At 31.2% G+C, this 18,023-nt stretch overlaps 1 protein-coding gene and 1 long non-coding RNA gene across 3 annotated transcripts in view; one reads left to right on the top strand and one right to left on the bottom strand.

Annotated features, from left to right (window-relative positions):
- The window catches only part of LOC125385512, a 28,427-nt gene extending 10,410 nt beyond the window's left edge, over positions 1 to 18,017 (bottom strand). Inside the window, exons 1-2 of the long non-coding RNA XR_007224900.1 lie at positions 17,588 to 18,017; positions 16,801 to 17,489 (exon numbers count right to left, since the gene is read on the bottom strand). This is a non-coding gene — a long non-coding RNA (uncharacterized LOC125385512). The remainder of the gene's footprint in view (positions 1 to 16,800; positions 17,490 to 17,587) is intronic.
- Positions 1 to 18,023, top strand: part of LOC100646414 (beta-1,4-galactosyltransferase galt-1) — a 148,782-nt gene that overhangs the window by 59,785 nt on the left and 70,974 nt on the right. Inside the window, exon 2 of one of the 2 annotated variants that reach the window (XM_003396373.4) lies at positions 15,364 to 15,414. The exons of the other annotated variant lie outside the window; for it this stretch is intronic. The gene's annotated coding sequence lies outside the window, so the exon portion shown is untranslated. The remainder of the gene's footprint in view (positions 1 to 15,363; positions 15,415 to 18,023) is intronic. 2 annotated transcript variants of the gene reach the window in all.

An 18,023-nucleotide genomic window follows, 5' to 3' on the forward strand; every position in this document is an offset into this window, starting at 1 on the left:
GAGAAACGATTGCATTACGTATGAGGTGACTTACATATGTATGTACATGTGTCTGTATTTACTCGTATGGAAGCCGATCAACGAGTCGTCAACGAATCTCTGTCAATAGAGTCTTCATTCGTGTTTCACCCTCAATTCCACCTGTTTCCACATAAAGTATGCACGACGCGGATGAAGCGACGGTTTGTTCTTTTGGTCTTTCAGCGCGTGCAAAAGGGGAAGACGGACAAAACGCTGTGGCAAAAAGTACGGACCAGAAGTTACACGAACCAGTCGTGCATGGCTGACCATGCAAGGATTTATTCACTGTTTCAAGTTGACGGGAAAATTCTAGTCCATTCGGTCCTTATGTACTACCGCGGGCAGATGGTCAATAATTTATCCTTTCATGGTTTAAGCCCGCTACACTGGCAGGGATCGCGTAATTAATTTAATCAAAAATTTAAACCCTCGTCGAAACGCCTCTTTTTAGCCATTCACGTGATGACGCGGCGCTGCGACGTTCTTCTGATTAGGCTAACATAAAACTGCGCTGGAAATTGAATAACTGGTTGGTCTAACCAAATGACTCTTTCTAACGATATTTGCCCGAGTTCTGGATTTTTGGTTACTGTTTCTTGTTACAATTTGCGGTTGGTTTTGCTAACTTTGTTGATTACGCTGTTGTGGTGTCAGGAAGGTGAACTACGTTCAACTTTTATTTAAAAATTATTGGATCGTGGTAACCAGATCCCATAGTTTAATATCACTCTGATTTATTAAATAATATGTATGAATTATTGAAGGGTGCAATCTTGTTCACCATATCTCTTCAGATATCTCCTTTCTAAATTTTGAAATATTTTGGTTCGTAAAAATATAGAATACATACAGCAGAATTTAGATATATCGAGTAGTGAAAGTAAATACTTTCTAATACTAAACATTAAATACTAAACATTAAATAAATATAAATACTAAATACTAAACATTATCTATATTTTAATAGGATTTATCGAAATATGGTTTTTATTTTGGGTCATATAGACCCGAGGAGAATAGCAGGATTAGAGAATATTTATTTTTTACAGGAATTTTTTTATCTTTGTTGATTAAAATAATTTTTCTGAGAAGTTGTAAGTATATGAATATGTCAATATATTTGGTTATTGATTATCATTTTTACTTTGATCATCATCCTTATATCTACAAGAGACAATACATGAAATTGTCATACTGATTTGCAGATTCGTAGGTCAGTCAAAAATGCTCGACACGTATCCTTTTTATCGGCAATCGATCACAATCAAGGGGTGAGCGTGGCTTTTAAAATTGGAGGAAGAAAATGTATCTGCTATAATACTTCCGGAACTATTAAAGGCGATGGAATTGTGTCAATGGATGAATTTTGTATTTTATGAGAAAAAGAAATACGTGTCGAATATCTTTGGTTGCGCTATGAGTTTGCAAAATTTAGCGATATTCCTTGGAGAAATAAAGTTTACTTTTTTGGGGTTGTCCAGTTAATCTTTGTCTATAAATATTGCACTCTGCCATAGCTATGTACCTTTTTTCTATATAAAGATCGTAAATAGAATTTTTAAATTTATTGTCAGAAAAATTGTAGATCGTAGAATTGAGGTAAATCTCGCACGACATCTCAAATGACATCTCAAAATAAATAAATATAATTGTTGTTTTCGTTTCTACACGTATGTGGTGACGAACAACTTATATTTCGTTTCTATCGTTTGCATTGCATCCTCTTTCCAATCAATACGTAGTTCGTTATCTTCGTTATAGCATAATAGAATCTAAAACTTTAAAAAAGACAAAAAATTATTTTATACGTTATAAATCATCTGAATATAAATATGTTATAACACGCAGAAACTGCTTTCGATATAATTCGATAATCTCTTCAAAGAGATTTATATACGAAAATTTTAATGGTCATCGTTCGTACGTTTAGAGGTTTAAGAATAAAATGATAGATGCATTAGGTCCGCAGGAGTTTCATATTAGTCATCCATTTTCATCTCTTTCTAGGAATGGTATAACAATACTGATGGAATAATAGCATTTGTAAATTGAAATAGTTGCGCCAGAATCTGAATTTCGTGAAGTGTCTCGTGAATATTACAGAATTTCCTGCGTATTTCGGATAGTATTACGGAAATGTTAGCCTGGAGCACATTACAGAAATCGTATCAACTGTAAGCATTCCCTAAATTAAACGGAGAACGTGTCTTTTAATATTTCATTCTTAATCGATTATTTTTTTCCCGATTCTGAAAGTTCATTATTACATCTTAATAGCAATTGTAATAAAACAATGAATTTTACTAGTAATATTTTCTTTAACATAAGAAATTAGTTTGCGTGTATGTGGAAATTCCAATTTCAATTTTCTGATTAGACTTAATAACATTTTTTATTCGTTTGTTACGAAAGCTACAATTTTATAGAATTTTCAAATTTCATTATCGTCAATTACGTGACTATTATTACACTATGCTTGCTTCTAGAGTTTCAATTTCGTCAATTTCTCGTATTTAAGAGAGATCCTCTACAGACATATTTTATAAATAAAAATTCAATTCTTTTTATACTTTTGAGCAAAAAATTTCAATAGTTATTAAATATGCATCTCGTTAGTGAAGTATGAATATATACATATTCAGAAAGTTATAAGTTAAAAATTATTACGTCAAAATTATAAAATATCCTTATATATTGAAAAAATATCAAAATATTTATATGAATGGCATAAGTTAAACTGGTGTATACATATGAAATAATAACGATGAATTTTGATATTTTTCTAACAAATCTTCTTAATATCGAATATACACGTAACAGATTTCTTTTTCTTCGTTGTAATTGATAATTGATAATGGGAAAACATATAATATAGCTGGTATTGGCTTGTCCAATTGAAACTACAGGAAAACAATATCTCATATACATCGATCCGCCAGTAATAGATATAAAAATTAAATAAGGAAATTGAAATATAATATAATTTACAAATAAATGTAACGTATTAAATAATTTGATAGCGAAAGGACTTCGAATCGCTTACGTTAAATTTATCATACTGAAGTGTTCCTTGAAACAAACAGTTGTCAATGTAATCATTGCGAATACAATGCAATAATTAACAAATAGAGGAACGGAGGTTCAACTAAGTTGGCTGGTTTGTTTACCGGTTTCTTTTCGAAGTTATTAAACTTCAATTTGCAAACGTCCTATTCTTATCGGAAAACTTTTCTAGCTCCGACACGATAGCAATATATCCCTAGGAAGGAACGCGCGGGACCACTATTTTTCTCCAATTTAAAGTTTTCTGTCTTTAAGGCACTGGCTACGAAAATTAAGTGTACAAAAGTTTCCTCTGGACGGATAAACCGAACTTGTTAAACGGTATTGTGCTGGGAACTCTCCCAATATCGTGCAACTTGGGTGATTTCTCCTAGCATTCTTTCCACGTGGCTGCGTTTTTCGCATTGCTCTGATGAAAACACGTGTCGTCAACGCTATTTGGCTCTGCAATATACGAAAGAATTACAAAATATGTCGTAGGACGCGATAAACGACCGTTATTGCAGCAAATATGCGCGTGAAATTTTTCCAACAAAAGAATCTCACGCGTGATAAAAGAAAGTGTTTAAGTGCAGTATTTAGCAAACTAAAAATTACAGCAGTCTAAGTAAAGGCATCATAATGTTTATGAGAAATTCATGATAAACAGGATGTCTGTAAAACTTAGTGTCAAACTTCAACAGGTCTGATACTGTAGTACTCATCAAAACGAACAGAAAAGTGTTAACTAGTTAAATACGTTGAAGAAAAATTATTTTTCTGTGCGTTTGACATGACATACTTGTCGCGTAAAATAAAAAATTACCATTTACTATAAAAAGTCCAAATTCTAGTTAGGAGAAATAAAAGTGTCTTTTAGTGGTATGTTTCTTTTACATTATTCTTATTGTCTCTTTTATTTATTTTTTATTGTTTTATGAAGAAAAATTAGATCATTTTCTTCGGTATATTGGTTATTTCTCGTATAATGTATTTCTTTTTCCAAACTCAGTTGATCATTTTCCTCGTTATATCGGGTATTCCTGAATTGTATATCGTATATTGTATATTGTAATAGAAATACTACAAGAAGATATTTCTCTATCTTATAAACTCACACGTATTATATAAAAAGAAAAAACAGGAAAGTTGATTAAATCTTTTGATGGAATGTGTTGAACAAATTTTTGAGGAATATGCAATTCAACAAACAGAAATTTCGAAAGTTAGTCGACCAACCTACACATTTCATCGGAAAGAATTTCCCTAATTTTATACCAGCTGTATCATCAAAAGTAAATTCATTTCGAAGATTTGCTGTCTGTTCAAGAAATGGAATTCGTAAGGAGCCACGACATGTGAAGTGCCACTTTGTGCGGTATCCTGTTTCGAAAAATACCACATTAAAAAGACCAACTGAATTTCTTATATCGTTATTTAATTTTTTTTGTTTATGAATGTTATTATTTCGTTGCAATTTTGAAATTTCGTGCAACAATAATTTTGTCGACAATGAATCGATAATTCTTTCGAATAAAAATGTAAGCCATCGACCATTTTGCTTTAATTTTGTTGTGAAATTTGTAATAGCAGCATTTGCCCTGCTTTTGACGTGTATACTCATCATCGCTTGATTTCATTTACTGTCTAAACTAAACTAATTTCTAAAACTAAGTTTCCCAGTTAATTGATCAATAAACATAGGTTGAAAAACCGTTAGTTTCGGAGTTGGGAAATGTTCAGTGTATAAAAGTAGCGTATATTAAAGCAGTTGCTTCGTTAAATGAGTTTATACAACGAATCGAAAATTGTTGCCAAAAGGTAAGAGAAATGAAGGGGACCTTTCAACATGTGCGTGCTTTTATGAGAAAACGAGCCGATCTGTGTTGAAATGAACGAGGACATATCGAACATGTGTTGCAGAAGTAATGTCCTAGTAACAAAAACATCTCGTAACTCCGAAACTAGTGGTTTTCCAACCCACATTTATTAAGATCTTTTTGCTTGTTTTGATGACAACTAAAGTTTGGCACCAACTTTTATAAATTACGCTGTATAATCTTCTTCCACGTCCTAGTTAAATGTCAAATGGAATTTAATATCTGTCACATAGTATTATATGATATAGTACTATATCATATAGTAGATATAGTATTATACTTATCCCTCTTTGTCATACTGCTGTTAATCGCAATATATTTAAGTAAATATTAAAAATCGATAGTTCTTGTGTTAATTCTACGATATTATATTCCTTTTGGATCTCGTAATGATCTTAATAAACCAGTACGCCTTTGTCACGTAGGAGACACAAGAAATCACGAAACTGACACATCACCGGTGATCTCCTCGCGTCGCAGTTTGAACGGTAAATAAGGTAAAGAATTGAACTTTAGATATAGTAGGTAAAATTTATTGTACGAATCCAACAGAATGACGGTTCAGTGTGTTACAACAGAGAATGTGGAAAGCTGATTTTAGGAAGGTTTATATATTATGGGTTTGGCTTCTATGAAGGGAGTGTCGCCAAGGGTGTCGTTGGGACCCAGGTCAGAGATGGCCGTGCTGTTACTGTTTTCTGACACTGGAACACTCTACGTTGTTGTTTCGATGGCCTGCGGGAAGTTCGTTAGACCCCATTAATTTTTCTATCGCTAATTTATGGCTCTGTGACACCTACTTCGTCAGATATACGATTATTCAATTAATCTGCTTTTTGATGGTTCTTTGAAATGTCTTAATAAAATATTATTTATATTACATAATATATTTATTTATATATAATATGAATACATAAATAATTATATATTAATGTTTCCCAAGATATATAATAATATAATTATATATCTCAAGATTATAAAATAATAATATTTTATATAAATTATAATACTTAAATATATAATTATATATAATGAATTTTTTTCAATTCAAGCCTTAAATATATATATTTAAATTTAAATTTTTATATAATTTAAATGTATATATTTAGATTTCAGTATCTATATATTACTGTTAATAATTATATATTAATATATACTTGTATACATTAAAATCAATCTTTTCCCATTTTTTTTTAAATTGGCATCTTTTTTAAATTTATATATTTCTTTTTAATTTTTATTTACTTAAATATTATTTTATTGAATTTAATACAAACTTTTTATTGGTTGTTAAATGACTGAATGCGAATATACTCTTTATCAGATAGATTAGTTGCAATATAATCGTAACGTAGACTACGAATGTTGTCTTATATAAATGTTGCAAATTTTGTGGAATAACGTTATAATTTGAAATCAGCTTATGGGTAATAAACAACATAATTGTTATTTGTATCACAATCGATACCACTATCGCAATGGAGGCATAATGTTCAGTTAATTCTACTAATTATATAGAATTGTTATTGGCAGATTTTATTTTATAGAAGAAAATAAACTGAAATCAATTGTGCGTGTGTGTACTTATTTATAATGTTTTAGTAGAAAATATCCTATTCGAATAACGAAACGTTCAGCCAAGAGAAGATAACAGAACGTTCCAGTGACACGTGATCTAATAAAGGAGAGCTTGTTGTAATTTAATATCTTTTATGATATTGTTGACGTTGAAAGGGTGGAATGTGTAGACATGAGCCTAGATTTCATTATGGTTAGAGTAATGTTACATAGATTGAGGTATAAAGATTTCTTATGACCTCTTGAAGTATCGATTGACGTTTACTAAGGCCATAAGTCATCTCGAAAAATAATCCTTATAGAATTCCATGATACTGACACGAGAATAAGAATACACCTGTTTTTCTTTTTCCCAAATAATCTCGCATTTCTCTTTCCATTTTCAATATACCTTACACGACCTGAACAACATAATTTTAAAGAAATAGATCCTAAATTGAAACTTGTCTCATTTACTAAATTCTATGACGATCGTTAGCAATACTTTTGTACATTCTGCGCAATTTATATATTTCTGCATTTTTTAATTTTTTATATATGCATAAAAATCCATGTTCTGGTAGTAAACAGGTTGAAAAATTAGTTGGAACAACGATTGAGAAAAAGACACACAACCGAGAAAAGAAAAAATTTATTTTTATTCTTAATGAGATTCTTACTATAAACTCTTTTATTTCTTAGTAGTCCACAGTTCTAAATCAAATAATTATTGTAAAGCTTTTAATAAAAGCTTTGATAAATTTCTAACGATTCTTCGGATGTATCTCATTTTCCATGAATATCCTAATACCTGTAAGTCGTATACCCTAGAAAATGTATTCACTGATTTGTCTATAGAAATTACGCTTTGTTTCCTAGTTGCGTTTTTTGGCAAAAAATATCAATCGCGAATGAGAGACGTCATCTCAAGCCGAGTATTTAAAATTAAGTTTTCAAAAAATTAATTAACTTCAGATTCCTTCAGACTCATAAACGATGCTAGTTACGTAATATGCAATGGTCTAACGAAATCAAGATCGAAATCGCCAACATCGTAGCAGATGTAAACTAGTGTTGTGCACAGCGCTGTCCAATGCTGATCCAACATTCTGCGCAGTGTCGTACGAGTTTCAGCTGTAATATAGTTAGCTGGAATGGTAAGGTCGGTTGCATACAAACAACGCGATGCACTTGTGATCTAGCAATGGTGAAATACATACATATAAGCGCGCGATTCCGCTACTAGAAATATAAACTTGCCGAATCGCAGAACGTCAGCGGCTGCGTTGCATCGACCTAGCATCCTCTGTATCGGAGTCTAATTCTGGTTAATTTGTGCTGAATCACGTGCATTTGATGAATTTCGCTGGGTCGAAGGAAACGCACGCGATTCCCTGCACTCGCTTCGAATACCGCACCGATCTTCCTATCTTACGCATTGTTTCTGTTGCGTACACGTAATCTTCTGAATTCATTAACGAAACATTGTATATGCTGATTTCTCTTCTTCTCTTCGTGTGGATAGAAATGGAATTTAGAGACGGGATATTAACTTCGTTCGTTGAACGGCTCTGTTCGATACTGGAAAGTTCAGTGGGAATATTTAGATTCGCTGAAAGATTCATAAAAATTGTCAATTTTATGAAACAATGTAACAGTTCGAAAATTGTTGACTCGAAAGGGAAATGAGTGACTTCTTGCGTTTGTTTTTTTAATAATAGCAGATTGATCGATTTTTTAGCTATTGAATACATACTACGCAATTGAATTGAATTATTGAATACAAGTTTTTCAGAGGAAGCGAGAAACTGTTTGGAAGCTTGTAAAAATTTATTTACTAAACACAAAATATTGGCAAGAACGATATACTGTAGGAAACTCTAATATACAAATATTCTTTGAATTTCTCCTTGAACTTTGTTTCTTCGATACAATTTTCGATGGAAAGTTTGTTTCTTCGATAAAATTGATATTTGACGTTGCTGTAACTGTACGTTTATCAAAAGCTAGTAAAAAGTAATTCATTCTTCGTCAAATCTTTTTTCATTGCAGAGGAACGATTCTGGTCAAAAAGCGTACAACACGATACGAATAAGTCAGCGGAATTCAATTGTTGATAACCAGTTTATCGATTACACTAGTTGCTGACAATTAAATTAGCGTGCAAGGCTCACGAACAGAGCACCATCGAGGTTAACTGAATGAGGAAACAGGAATAGGATCAGGAATTACAATTTCGAGAAGGAAATAAATCCGTGCGATTCGATACGTGAACACAACACGCATTCGGGTTCACAACTGCGAACACGAAGTAACTTTTTCCATGTTTTCGTCCAGTCTCACTCAGTTTCACATTTCATTATCTTGTTTTTCATTGTATGGCGTTTCGTTAGGCGTTCGATTTTCCAATATTTTCCAGTGTTTTTAATCTTGTTCCCTTTTCTGCTTCTAAAAAAAGGAAAGTTTAGAGTTCGAAGGAGACTTTAAGAGATTTATCCCTGCTGTTCTTCCATTCCTCCTTGTGTTCCTTCTTCTCTTCAAATTTTAAAATACAATAAGACTTCCTATGATACGGAAGGTGCATGCTGCGTTATACGAATTTCGTGTTGCATGGGATCCAAGACACACTCGGCATTAAATAAAAAGTTCATTTTAATATGACAGAAAATAACGTATCGTCTATTTTATTTTTAAATAATAGAAACTCACGATTTTCTTTTTTATAAGCATAGAATGACTTGAAGCACGTAAAATTAAGATTTTCCCATTGAAATATATATTATAAATATTTAGAAATAAGTTTCGTCGATATCGTATCTCGCATGCTATTACATTTTGTTCGTGGGCTGAATTTTCTTCACTCTCAGTGGTTGTATCTTCCTTATTCGCAGATATTTCATTTGGTATTATTTGGTATTCTCTTTCATACGAAGATAGTAGAATTTTTTGATATGAACACGACGTTGTATGGAATTCTACCGTTCTTTATTCATAACAGGTATACAATATAAAGAGAATAGTAAGATTTAAATACACAGGCTTGCGAAAGTATTCGAATACTTATAGATAGCTGTCATGAATACATTGTGTGCATTGTACGAAAGATTTTCAAATTTCATCAGCTCTGTTATAAGATTCAATCATCGTGATTATATAAGTGAAGTTTGAAATCAACCTAAATTCTGTGATATATGTGTATTATAATTAATATACATATATGGAAATCACAAAATATTTAATACAAGTTTATATTTTTCAGAGAACACAACAATACTTAAACCGTCAATTATCCATTACATAAATAAGCCTTAGTATTCAGTGGGACCATTACTAACTTTTTACTAGATATCTATTTGTAATAAATATCTTGTAACTTCTATATACATTTGTACATTGGTTTCGAATTTTATCAATAAAATATGATACAATATTATACAAATATATCATAATGACAGTCGTGTCTTATTACAGTGCTAATGAAAATTCAAAGTGTTTTATATAACACACACAATATGGACGTAAAAGTTTTCTATGGTAAGTGTGCAAATAAAAAATATCGTGAGCCAGTATATATCGAACACTAAAGCTAAATATTAGGCTGTCCCAAATGTTTCTTTCGTTTTATAAGGAAATAATAGATGCACAACAGATGCATTGTTACAATAGAACGAAATGTATCATACGTAATTTAATAAAATAATATAAAATAAAAAATGATACGCATCTATTATTTCCTTATAAAAGCAATTTTGATTCAACAAATTTGATTTAAAAAAAAACAAACAATTTTGAGGCAACCTAATAATTAAACATTGTGCACATTATAATAATACCTATTCAGATATAATATTTTTATTTTTTCTCGTACAGACTTAAAAAGAATAACACGATTAACGTGACCTTTCCCGCTTTTTCTCCATTTCCATTCTGAAATAGAAAGTCATTCGTGGGGACGAAAGAAAAGCATTTAACTCGCGAGTAAAGTTTGGACAGTTCTGACTGATACGACTTTGTTCTTACCCAGGTGTCATTGTTATAACGGCCAGAAAGAGATCAACGGAGCTTACATGATTTTTCTATTTTTCTACTTCTACCTTTATTCTTGGAACAAAACGATATAGATAAGAGGTTTATGTTGGTCATAAACGCACAGCGTAGCATCCGATGAAGTGAAATAGATCGTTAATTTCTCGAATTTAAATTACGGTATAGATATTACTGATATCAACGATTTCTTATAAAAGATATGTGTTGAGCGCTATTAGGAAAATATATATTAAATGTTAAATAATTGAAATATGCCATACGTTTGTGAATAGAATTATGACACAATGAAGTTAATTAACTTATACAGATGTACGTAGGTATACTTGGAACTATTCTGTGTATAAGTTTGGTTTTACGACGAAAAGGAATTTGTGTTAAAGATTATTCGAAGTATGATATTCAATAAAACAATTAAGTTATGTTTGCATGGTATTGCATTGAGTAAAGTTTTGAAGATCCAAATGATTGATATGTTATAGTACTACGTGACTTCGATATTATACTCATTTGTATTGTTATTAAGTTAGAAAAATTTACCAAATATCCAGCTGGACAAATTGTAAAGTGCAAATTAAATAACAAAAAAAAATTTGTATTGTTCACGTCAGTAGCAATACTGATAAATGGAAAAGTTGATTTTCGAAAGTAATGAATAAAATATTCCAGTTGAATATTCCTTTCTTCCAATTTAAATTAAATCTTGTACTCACAGTTAGCTATCAACTTCTATATTTATATTTAACAATTTACATTTTTATTTTTATTTTTCTTTACGTGTTATATTTGACAATATGTTCTGTTATAAAAGTATCAAAATATCATTCTCATTTTTTAAAGCTCGTACGTTTATATCGATCACTGTTTTAAAAACATTTATATACGCAGAAAGTATAAATTTTGCAGTTTTAAAATTTATACGCTCGTTTAATATCCGGATAACCATATGGAATATATAGATTGTTGTTAGGTAAATTATAAACAGGGGCTTTACGAAAGAATTACGTAGAATAAGAGCTTTAATTAATACTAATTAATTAAATTAATAAAAAAGATTAATAGAGCTTTAATTAATAATTGTTTATTGATATAAAGTGTATGAGCAAACAAATAAAAGCGTATAATTTGAATACTTGAATATTTGATTTTATGAATATTATAAACACATACACTTTTCAAGGATGCGCATTTGGAGCAATTTTTTCATGTTTCAACAAGAACATAGAAAGATCGTTAAAGAAAGTGTAGAAAACTAAAGAGAAAATACGAAGCCTTAAATATAGAACATGAGGGTTAAAACAGGTAATACTACTTAAGGGTTAAAGATTATTAATAGAGTTCGTTGAATATGAATTATCAATAGGAATTTTCATTAAATATAATTTAAAAGAACGGTGCTAACGGTGTTATTTATTAAAAACATACGTAGAACAAAAAAGATCCGTATGTGAAATTTTCGTATGAACAGTAGTATAAAACCACTGAAATCATTTTATTCTTTCTCTAACTCATCCAATAAAAATGTAAATTTTCAAACTGCTGATGTTCATGCTTACATAGGAAATTTAAAGTTGCATAAATATACAAAATGTACACGAGCTAAAAAAATATAAAAAATAAAAAACAAAAGTAACATAGGTCAAAAAATATAACGATAAAAATACCAATAAAAATATATAAATGTACTTGCTGCAATACTTAGTGGATGAAATAGGTCTCTGTTTATATATCGTTTCTTTAGTTGTATTGATAAAAACATGAATTTATATAAACATGCCCAATCTAATAATTATATTTTGTGTCGTCGCACGACTACCAAAAAGACAGGCAGTAAAGGAAAACTCGGTCAACGGTATAATAATCGTGCAAGTGCTTTCAAGCTTGAACGTGAATCGCAATCCGATTTTCCCTTGCGCGGCCGATTCGCAGAAACGTGAATCGATGCACGCAGCGTGAAGTTTTAATGCTCGAAATATCGCAGCTGTTGATGTCGCGCATTGTACCCGCCGATGAATTATAAAAATCTCCATAAAACATGAAATAGTTAATGCCATTACGTGAAACGCTTTACCGAAGGAATTTATTCGCGTTTCCCTCGTTTTTTTTTTTTTTATTTCTGCCTCGCGCTCGTTACCGCGTTTTTCATTTTCGTTCTACGCGACCGCGTTATTGTGGTTTGCACTTTATACACGCAGCCCGCGCTCATACAAATCATGTTTCTGTTCCATAAGAATAACCGATTTTAATAATACGTGCTTTTGAAAATGCATGCAATTACTAGATATATATCGCGCCAGTGTGTGTAATCGAGGCTAGAGCTGCAGTTTGAAAATCCCCGTTAATTGCGAATAATTGCTACGCATTGTTTACGACGAAACATTATGTCGGATATTGAAAACCGAATGGAGGCAGAGAGAAGGGAAATTTGTGAAAATTCTGCGTCACGGTTAGGTCATTCTATGAAAAGTTGCTTCATGCAGGTTTTGAATCAAGATTTGTTATTAGACTACGGTTCGAGTGTTCAGAGTATTCATTCGAGTTGCTAGACTAGTGTCGAAGAATATGTAGAATGTACATGATATTTTACAATGTACAAGATGTTCGATGTACTTGTCGTAATATCTATAAGAATAACGAATTTGTCTCTGGCTTCCATTTCTTTAATTTTATTCATAGCTCGAGCTTTGTACTTCGTATTTAACTTTAACTTTAGTGATAAAAATCTGAATTTTCATAAATCTTCACAGCCTAGATGTGTGATTTTGACCCGAAATAGCATTATAGTGACAATTATGTCGCTATAATGCTATTTCGTATTAACGTTTATGGAATATTTTCCTTACATAACGGAAAGTATCTTTCTGCAAGCTAATATATCTCTTTGTGTGTACTTTGTAAACAAACTAGATCGCTTACGTTCGCGTTCAATTTTTATTACTGCTATGAGTTTTGAAGAAAGATCTGAAAAACTTTCAGTCTAAAACATTTCTATTGTACAAAGCCAGCCATTGACTTAATTCTTGTAAAAGCAAATTAACGTAAAATAATATTTAGAAATATCTAAAAGATGGTATATTACACATACTAATTTTATTCTCTAAAGTATAAAAGAGGGTTGAAAAATGTGTATAAAGTTTAAACAAAACCTTTTAAAAAGTAGTTCGAAAATTAATTATATAGAGTAGAAAGAAAGCTTTCCCTGGTTGTATGTAATCCATTAATCAATAATTGGTTGGGTAAAATCCATTTAAAAAGGCAAACGTTTGTGTGTCATTTCCTGTAAGGAAATGGAGGAAATCTCTCCATTTTATCCCTTCAAGAGAGGGATTAAGTAGGAGTAGATTACCTTAGAATTAAGATAATGTTACAGTAAGTCTTAAATAAAAAATATCAATGCAATTTTCTCTTTTTTTAGCATAATGAATTCAAGAATATCTGTAATTATATTCTATGAAAATATAAAAATATTAGCAAAATGTATTTCATATTGGCCGTTATATCTTATTCGTAACATAGTTTAAAGAAGCATAATTTAAACAAACGAGGGAGATATTTTTATGCGAGAAATAAATTATAAAGCAACAAGATGAAATTTCTCTGTACAAAGTATCTCTTTCCTTACAGAAAGTTAGTTTTTGAAATCTCTTGAGCACACATTCGATTGAAGTATTCAAATGACTTTCGAATCGAACACTGCTACCCTACTGTTCGATAAAATATATACATATATATGTATGTTATGTATCGTGTTTGTTGAAGAAACTTTTGCATATTCATACGTGATTCCAATATCAGTGATCCAGTAACTTTATTAGCATATATTTTAGAAATTACTCAAAGCGTTTTTTTTCTGTAACAAAGACGAGAGAACATTCTAAAATTTGTATCAATGGTAAGTTCAACGATCATAATTTTTGATGCCTTATTTAGTTATTAATTTCGAAAATCATAAGAGAATATAGAAGTGTGAATTTTGATTAATGTTTAAAACTTGCTATGTTTTTATGTATTTGTTACATATAGCTATAGTGAATATGAAAAATAGTTGCACATTTATATGTATTGTAATTAATTATTTTCGTAGTTAGTTATTTGTATAAACGTATATCTTTGACAAATACTAAGTTTTATACAATGTAATACGTATACATATATGAATAATTAATAATTTTGTTAATTTTTAATTATATGTATACTATTGGTCAAAAGTTCGAAATCTTTACGTGCTCCATCGAAATCAAAATTTAAGAAATACGTCTCTTTAGGTTTCTCGTACCTTAGAAAACTTACTATCTAACCATTGTTAATATCCCTAAATAAACAAATAAATAAAAAGAAAATAACTATTTATGATGGTAGATAATAATTTTCGAATTAACAACAAAACTAACAGAAGGTGCGATATAAATAAAACTGGCAATGAGAAATTGTTGCAAATTTTGATTTGCAGTACTTTTAGATACTAAAACACGTGCAAATCATTTTCATGGCTGCTGTATTTAAAGAGGATGCTACATTTATTTTCCATTTCGTATCGTAAATTAAATATGTCACTCGAACCAACCGATCTCCTTTATTTGTCTCTAAATGCGCAAAATCCACAAGCACGGTCGACAGCGTAAAAGAAAAAAAGGAATAAAAAATAAAAAGGAAGGCAAACGTATTTTACAACAAGGAGCGATATTTTTCAGGCGTTAATGCGAGGACGAAGATAAATAATTTCGAAGAATTCACGTATTAACAGAAGCGTGTTGTTTCTCATAGCAGAGAACTAGAAGAATTAATTATTACTAGACATTTTCTTTTTATTTGCTTTCAGAACGAACTACCGTCCCCATGCTTGGCAGTGCCTTTCCTGGGACCACTTTAGGTGAGTCGGGCGTTGCAGTAATGGAAATTTCTCTATTAAAATTTCAGGCAATAAGATTGTTTGCATTCCATCTTCCGCGCTTTCCCATCCCTGGTGTGATTCAAAGCACTCCACTCGCGTTTATTATCGACCGATACAGAGTACTCTTGCATTTTAAAGAGAAATCGATAGCCCGGGAGGGGTGGAGACTGTAAAGAGCTCGATAGCTGAGCGAAAATTCTTTTTCATCCTTCATAGAATGTAGGGAAGTCCAAGTTTCGTATCGAGTTAACAAACGTAATCTATGTCGGCCAGTGTAGCATTAGTTCGCTGATATATCAATAGAAAAAGACCTCGTATCTATTTTACGTGAATCATAAATAATTGCACAGGTTCTTCAGAATTTTACCATATATACAGTTAGTCACGAAAGTCTACACGTACATCTGTCGAATTTTCTGTATCTGACTTATTACAGAAACAATAAACGTACTTCGTCAGAAAATTATTTATCACCTGCCTATCAGTACAATTATTATTGATATATTTCTAAGAGGAATTGAACTTATAAAAAGGTTGTAAAAAATTACATCTGAAGTTGCAAACTTAATTTCTCGAACACCAAGAAGATGCCTACACTCATGTAGTACTTAGACCATGCTTATGTAAGTACACGTGACGTTATGTAAGTACTTTAATTATATTAATTATAATGAAATATATTGCGTTAATATTTTATCAAATATAATTAACATTATATATTATTGTAATATTACTCTTCTTATCATCTCATGTATATGTTAACAGGCGTATGTAATTTCTGTATTTTATATTTTTTTACTTCTCTGTTATTTATGTCGTAACGTCTTCACAAAATTCACAGAATTGACGTTTTCATTATAATAATTTATATCGCTATACATGTATAATACGTAGACTTTTGCATCGTAATGTAACGACTGTAAATAGAACCAGAAGGACATTTACTATCTTTTGCGTATATTTTCCTTCTTCGAAACAGATATTTCTAAGCCAATGTTCGAATATCCAAACGTATGAAAGTAGGGAGGGAATGTTTGAGATAAAAGCTCGAAGACATCTGAAATAAGAATATAAAAAGTTCTCGTGTCAATTCAACCCGAATAGCAATTTATTTTACATCCGTATGAAAATCTTCCTCCGAACAGAAGCGGAAGACAGTTTCTTACTTTTTTACCACGTCTGTACCTACTCTTTGTTCGTAAGAGAGATATCTCTAAGTTGACACAGGAATATTCAGAGCAACGGATAAAAGTACGCTTGCGAATGTTTGATAAAAGGGAAGTTCACTCTGAGAATAGTTATCGCCTTCCCTCTCTGGAACGTTTGTGCCAGACAGCGGATGATTCGATAAAAGAAACTTCTTACCTTGTGTTATACTTTTCAGTGGTAGACAGATCTAGCGTAGATAAGAGGAAAACGTACGAGACTTGTGACTTTCCGGAATTTAATTCCAACTTCCTTGAAGATCGACGATTTGATCTAAATCCCAGACTGAACTTCCCCTGCACTGTATGCACATACGTAAGTAGGTGTATTTGTTCGGTAGCTGGTATCAGAAGTTCTTCTCATCGGCTCGTGCTTGGCTTAGATACATATTTATACCAGGTAAAAACAGAACTTTGTTAAATAAAACTTTTGTTTATTAATTCGTTTCACCTGTGAAGTGATAAATATCCCATATATATTTACTGCTGTTCACTAAAGTATTTAAACACGCCTGTAGAAACTTTTAATGAAGAGATCACGTGTGTTATATGAAATATTTCGAAATTTTATTATCACTGTAATGAGACTCCACCATCATAATTATACTCATAAAATATGAAACAAATTTAAACATGTACATTGAAATTACAAAATATTTGATGCGAGTATATGCTTCGCATACGTCGCAAAAGAAATGAAATATTTAATATTCTAGTTAATAACACTCGGTATTCAATGGGCTGATCTGTAACACTAATTATACGTTTAAAGTGACTATTCGTGTTGCAAACTAAGTTTTTATTAAATATATGCAGGGTGTGACAGAACATGCGGGACCCATTTTACGCCTGAAAACAATGAAGAAAGTTGCTAGAAACCTGTTCTATCTATCTTCGTTTGCGAGATACAATGAATTTTACGTTTTGATCTTGTGTTATGCAATTACCTTAAAAGAAGATGCTCAAAGTTACCAACTCGCATTTCAAGGCAAGCCTGTAAACGTTTTATCATGAATCCGGTTAAACTTTGAATGATTTCTGGTGTTTCCCAAGTTTGTTGAAAAACTTGTTCCATTCTGAATATATCAACATTTTCAATAGGTATTCCGTATACAATAGACTCTATGTTTATATAAAATTCTTTCATTGTTTTCATTGGTGTGCGATCAGTTCCCTGAGAGGGTGCCACATGTTCTGTTACATCCTATATTTGCAATAAATATTTTGTAACTGTAACATACATTCTCAGATTAGTTTCAAATTTTATCGATGTAATCATGATACCGACGTCTTCTTACGATGCTAATAAAATTTCAAAATATTGCGTATAACACACACAATTATGTACGTAAAAGTTTCCAATATATTTCCACGAGCCACGTA

This window comes from Bombus terrestris, chromosome 7 (assembly GCF_910591885.1).
Source record: "Bombus terrestris chromosome 7, iyBomTerr1.2, whole genome shotgun sequence".
NCBI classification, from domain to species: Eukaryota; Metazoa; Arthropoda; class Insecta; order Hymenoptera; family Apidae; genus Bombus; species Bombus terrestris.